General features: G+C 33.4%; 1 pseudogene; it reads right to left on the bottom strand.

Annotated features, from left to right (window-relative positions):
* Window positions 1–1,652: 1,652 nt before the first annotated feature.
* On the bottom strand, window positions 1,653–2,967 carry LOC120139312 (annotated as a pseudogene).
* Window positions 2,968–6,677: the final 3,710 nt, after the last annotated feature.

Below are 6,677 nucleotides of genomic sequence, written 5' to 3'. Positions count from 1 at the left end.
TGTTATTGCATGAGTGGAGAGAGAGAAAAGAAAGAAAGAGAAAAGAGAATAGAAAAGGAAGAAGGAAAGGAGATCTTTTTGGCTCACCATAAAAACCACGACTAAAATAGGAAAGAATTACCCTAAATCAGCCATGTTTTTCTTTAATGGTAAAATTACACTCTAGGTCCTCCTATATTCTTTATAGGCTTAAAAATCTCCTTTTTATCTTCTACAAAACTAATTTCTTACCCGATTAAACTCATATTTGAACAAATAGACCCTCATGCTATAATGAATCCGTTAAATAATTTCTTGGGTCGACACGAAACTACTAGGCTGATATTCAGGGCATTGCACTCTCCCCTATTCATTATATCTTTTCATCCCATATTGCCTTGTGGAGATCCATATAAGTACAAGGGTATAGGAGTGAATGATGGATAAAAATATATATCCAACAAAGATATACTTGGCTCTTAACATGGCAGACATCGTATGCGAACAATTTAGAGAGATGAAAACTTCAAATAACAAACACTTAACCGTTTTGTTCAACCTTGTTATGACTAAGTGCATGAGTTTGTAATCAATTATCACTGAAACTAAAGGCTTTTTCTTTTTTTCTATGCTTAAAGGAAGAAAGGAAACACCTTTTCCATTGAAACCGGAAAGAGGTATATTTTCTGATCTTCAAAGACTGATATCTGCAAAGAAACAACCCGATATTACACATTCCCTCACATGCTGTTATTTTCTTAGTTCTGAACCATCCCTGAGATTTTCAAACAAGCAATCAAAAACTTGTGTAATGAATATGATAATTATAGTATGTTGTGTTATTTCTGCACACCTACATCAGCAGTGTCGTGATTGAGGCTCGGCAAAAAACAATGGCAAGTGCAAGTGAGGGGTTAGCTGCTGCTGCACAAGCTGCACAAACTGCACAGAACGTATAGAATAATGATGTTTCCTGTTCATACCAATATTGGGACCTAAAAGTAACGAAATTCGGTTGAATAATTTTTATATTCTGCAGTATGTTTATGGCCTTTGGCTGATTAATGAATTATTATTAGTATATATATCTTCTCTGTCTTAACTCTAACTGCATTTAAATGGCCAGTGGGAGGAATCCCACCATCTCATTGTTGAGTTTAAAAGCTCCACTCATAAAACACAGGGATGACGCGGTGACACCCCTCCCCCCAACTGGCCATCCAAATGTAGTGCTAGTCTTCTTGTCATAGCTATAACACAACGAGAGACAGTTTGCAAAATAAAAATATAATCGTATTGGTATAGCAACAAACAGACTGTTACCAAGAGATATCAAGAACGAAGCAGTCTTTCAAGCTTCAAAATGGTACATTCATATATCAAACCGATCAGGTCATCACCAGAGTTGTAATCGCAGTATTTTCGGGGTGCAACACAGGAAAACGGTACATCCAGCTTATTGATAAGATAAAGCTATTTATATTTCCAAGTGACTAGTTATCCGAATCTATTCACATATTCATAACAGTGCACTATCTTTCCTAGAAACTTTTACCAATGTAAGTTACGCAATAACACTAGGGAGAGAAAATTGATAAAGAGAGACGGCTAATAGGAAAGTAAGGGGGCAAGTATTTACTCAAGGAACCAAGGCATAGAGTCTCACTCTGTCCATATATTCATGGAAGTATTGCAGATGTTCTAATTCATTTGATAGGGGTAAATAACCTCATAAAACAGAGAAGTACAAGAAAAATGAACACTTAGGACTTGGGATGCATCCAAGTCCAACTCCATTTGCAAAGAAAAGCTCTCTTCTTTATATTCGTAGAATCTTTTTATCAAATCATCTCTGTAATCCTATAATTAAAAGTTTGTACCTCGATTTGTTTTCATTCTATAAACCTCAAGTACCAATCTCAAACATTGAAGCCCTCTGCCCGAAGACAAAAACAATGAACCTCTATCCATTTTGCACAAGCTTCTTCACCATGCTCCACAATGCATTCATCTCTGAGCTTCTGTCTCAGGGCAGGCACAGAAAATTTTCTTCTCTGGCTTTGATTCTGAACCAGATGTTGCCGTCTCCGACCCCAGGTTTAGCTGCAAGCGAGGCAAAGCTAATGCAGATGTATTTTGTGTTGGCAACCCATCCATTGTCTCAGCAGTAAGCAAATGTAAGATACTGTGAGTGAGAAAGAGAAAGAGAGAGAGAAACATATCACAAAAAAAAAATGTCACTAGGCAACGTGAAGTAATGTCATCAAAAAGACAGAAAATCAACATAGACTATTATAACATGAATGATATCATAACAACATCAAAAAAAGAAAAAGAAAAGAAACTGCAGATAATGTCTATTACTTTTCATTTTTGATCATTCAATTACCAATGTCAGCGTATTTACATTTCATACCATCCAATTAATCAGTAGAGAAAGCAAATGCAAAACAACCAGAACATCAGTCTGTATTATTTCAACAAGAAATTGCAAATTTAGGCGGTTGTTCGGACAAGTTGGTTAAAACAGTAAACGAATAACCATTTGAGTTACTTTAATCTACTCTTAACTGAACCAGATTCGAATTAACCGAATTTTCGGGTTACTTAACAGCAAGGCCAAGATCAAGTTTAGTCCAAAAATCAATATAGCCAATTTCAATCAGAAGCAGCCATAGTTGATCATAAAAACAAAAACCCGGACAGAAAATTAAACAAATCGATCAAATTAACACTTTGCAATGACAGAATTTAATGTTGATCGGTTCGATTTCTTTTATTATTCCTTTGTAGCCTATGTTAGTGTTGGCTCTGTTGAATCAATACATTGGGATAAATTAAATAACTAAATGATAAAAAGAAACGCATACCGTTGAATTATAAGTAAACGGAACCGGTGACGGGTTTTTCAGAGGTTTTGAGTAGGGCAACAAAGAAGGGAAAAGGATTTCGGTTTAACGGTTTAGAGCTGACCACGTTCATGTCAGATCGGGTAACTTTTTTATTTATTTATTTTTCTTTGTTTGCGATTTCTGCTTAATAGGGTAAAATTAATCCAATAATCTAAGCGATAAAATTAATTGAACTTATTCAACAACTTAAAAAGTAATTTAGGATCTACGATGAACGTTATAATGTAGTTATAATTTATCACTCTCGTGACGAATTTCTCAATATATTACTTTTTATTGACCCTGATCATGTGAGCCTTATATGTCATATTATTTTAATATATTTTTTGGATCTCGTGATGAGTTTCAATGATAAATTGAAAAAATATTCTTTTGAAAAAAATATTATTTTATTATTTTTTATTTCAAAAATAAAAAAAATTCGAGGAACTCATTAAGAGGATGGATGAGAAAACTTGATTTGACTCGAAAAATTAATTTTTTCTATTCGAATTGAATTGACTTTGAGCTGTAATTTTGTAAACCCGACTTAAAAAAATTTCAAATCCGAGTAGAGTTATAAAATGGAACTCAAATTACTCAAATAGTAACTCGAATAACTCAAAACTTTTAGTAATTAGTAGATTAGTTTTCACATTTTAGTCGAGTATCTCAACTTTGTATGATATATGAATATACCATATGAAAAAAATGAAGAAATATATGTGTATTGTATATGGTTATAAAAGCCATTTAAATTGGAATGAAATAGTATTATAATATTATAAATATTTACAATAAAATTTAAACAGAAACTCGAATAAATTAACTCGACTGGAATTTTTTTTTATAAATTTGACTCGATTCATTTTTTTTTAAATTAAGTTATAAAAATAGAACTTGTCAACTTGAGTAACTCAAAATATTTTTACTCGAGTTGTAACACCCTAAGATGGTACGACACGTAGTCAATCGATCATAATGCTAGACTAAAACCGGTGAAGTGACTAACCAAAAAATTTCTTTAACTGATAATTTAAAACAACCACTTGAAACACTTACTGTAAAATAAATCATCCATAAATTTTATAAATAAGTTTACATTAGGAGATCCCAAAACAATTAAATCAAAATATACAGACCAACGTTTAACAACGAAGTTACAACTCAAATATACAAAAAGAGGTCTACAAATATACATGCCCTCTATAGAAATAACTCGAGATGTACTATGCTCTGAATCTCGGTCTGGACCTCAGCTAAACAAAAGTCTCTTCAACTGCTCCTCCTACTAATCTACGTGAGTAAACAAATTCCAAACAATGAGCTCACTAGCCCAATGCCACACTAACAAGTAAATCATACTAAATGTTTTTATTAAATGCACAAGCTATTAAGGAACATATAATAGTAAGGATACTTGTATACTGCACTCTCTACTCTATGGTAGACATCATGGTGCGACTGAGGGTTCTGCATCTCGAAGCCCACGCACCCCTTTAATCTACCGAGGATAAGGCATGAAATCTCCACATCGGACACAACACTCTCGACTAACCCACCCCTCGTGAGTGTCGGGCCTCAGCCCTAGTTAGTCAATTTAAAGTGCCTCACACACTACCTAATGATATCTGAACTGATTCTATTGCTTGATACTAGTATCATTTATTAAAGTGATCCGAGTGTCCTGATCGTTTTTCTGAGTGTTCAAACAAGATTAGTTTTATGCCACCGTAATTAATCTCGTTTCTTATGTACTTAAGAAATATTATTGTTATCACTTGAATTCTTATTTGAGAATAATTAGAGCTTTTGGGAAACCTTAATTCCTCTTAAGATTCTTTAAATTTTAAAACCCAACAAAGTGCCCTAGTATCAATATTGGCCCCTCAGTATCGATACTGCCTCTTAAGTATTGATACTCCTCTCAAGGTATCGATACCCTAGTGATAAATTCTATTGAAAGAAAAGGGGAAGTATCGATACTCCTATGGGATGCATCAATACTCAGCCCTTAGTATCGATACTCCCTAGAGTACCGATACCAAAATTGCATTATGTAAAAAGGGTTTCGATACTAGTCCATTTGGTCTCAAAATCGGGACCCCAGTGCCAATACTCCTTCATGTGGTATCGATATTGCCCTCATAAATTCTTTTATTTTTGGCATCCAATAAGAACAATATCGGTACTATTCTTTCAGTACCAATACTCCCGCTAAAAAATGCACTATTTGGGCATGAATTGAACACTCAAACTCTTTCACATTGTTATTTTGAGGTTCCCAATTATTATTAATGTTTTATGTAAACACAAAGGGACATAAGTAAGGCTTTAAACATGTTTAAAACTCTAAAACATAAAACCTACCATGAAAATGCTTAACATCCTTCAAACTCAACTCTTAAGCTATGTTACACTTCTAATGACCCACAAAAGGTATGAAGGAATTGTAAATGTGTTACCTTGGCTCTTTGGCTACTAGAATATCTCCCAAATCAACCAAGGTCACATTTTCTTTCTTTCTTGCTTTTGAGCTCTCTCCCACTTCCTTCACTAATCAAAGGTAATAAAATAGATTACTAGCTCAACTAGGTTCTTGAATTGAAGTTAAATACACTTTCTATAACTTGAATCCACTGAAAATGAGATAGAATCCATGAATTCTATTAAACCTCCTTAAAACCCTTTTTGAAAACAAAGTCTAAAACTTGAGAAATGGGGCTTAAATTGAAGCTCCTTGATTAAAGATTAATATTCTTACCCTATCTAAATCCAAGGAGGCTTGAAATCCTTAAAGCTTTCACTTGAAAGAGGAAGAAGAAAAAAGGAAAGATGATATGAAGAGGGAGAGTTTTTGGTGAGTGTTAAAGGGTGTGGTTACGTGAAAACATATAAATATAGAAGAGGTTTTCAGCTTTTAAAATGACAAAGGGTAAATTGCACTTTTGGTCCTCTTTATTTTTTTTTGTTTTAATAAACTCATCCAAATTTCCATAAATTGGGCTCAACTTTATCCCACTTCTGAAATAACTAAGTATGAACTATTTTTATGGGTCATTTGGGCTCAAATTACGGGTCTTGAGACGACTCGAACTACTAACCCAAGATTCAGGGTGTTACACGACTTCACTTGAGCGAACATTCACCCTTAGTCAAGGGGGCAAGTGTTATACGCCAATTTTTGGATAGTGACTAAAATGTAATTTTTGAAAGTTTGATGGCTAAAGTATAAATTTTGAAAAGTTTAAGGACCCAAAGTGTAATTTTATAAAGTTATACATTTTTGCCTGTAAATGAACAGTTTGTCCTAAAAAAAGAATTTTCGTAGGAATCATAATTTTAGTACGGGATTTGTATTAAAAGGTATTAAGCGATAAAGTTCAGCATATAAATCGGATAATCGGATAAAATTAGAAATTCATGAAAATTTGAATAATGTTAGATAAAGGTTGGAAATATTATTTACATATTTTAGATCAGTGAAATTTAGTATGGATCAGTATAGTTAAAGTTAGTTTTCTCTATTTAGCCGAAATTGGGAAAAAATTAAGTGACTAAATTATTTTAAAAAATTACATGGCTAAAGTAGAAACTCAACTTCAAGTAGGTTAATTTTTTACCATGGAATATGTTAGGATTCGATGAAGCTCAAATTGATCAACTGAATAGTTTTCCAAGAAAGGGTGAATTGGCCTTTTGAAAAAATTAGGTATGAAGTAAAAAGAGATAGATAATTTGCACTGGGATTTATAGTGGTTCGACTTCTAAACCAAGTCTATATCCACTACTTTAGCTCCACACTAA

This window comes from Hibiscus syriacus, unplaced genomic scaffold (assembly GCF_006381635.1).
Source record: "Hibiscus syriacus cultivar Baekdansim isolate YM2019G1 unplaced genomic scaffold, ASM638163v2 tig00002237_pilon, whole genome shotgun sequence".
Lineage (NCBI taxonomy): Eukaryota > Viridiplantae > Streptophyta > Magnoliopsida > Malvales > Malvaceae > Hibiscus > Hibiscus syriacus.
Note: the sequence above shows the minus strand (reverse complement) of the source record. Positions and strands in the feature narration are given on the sequence as shown.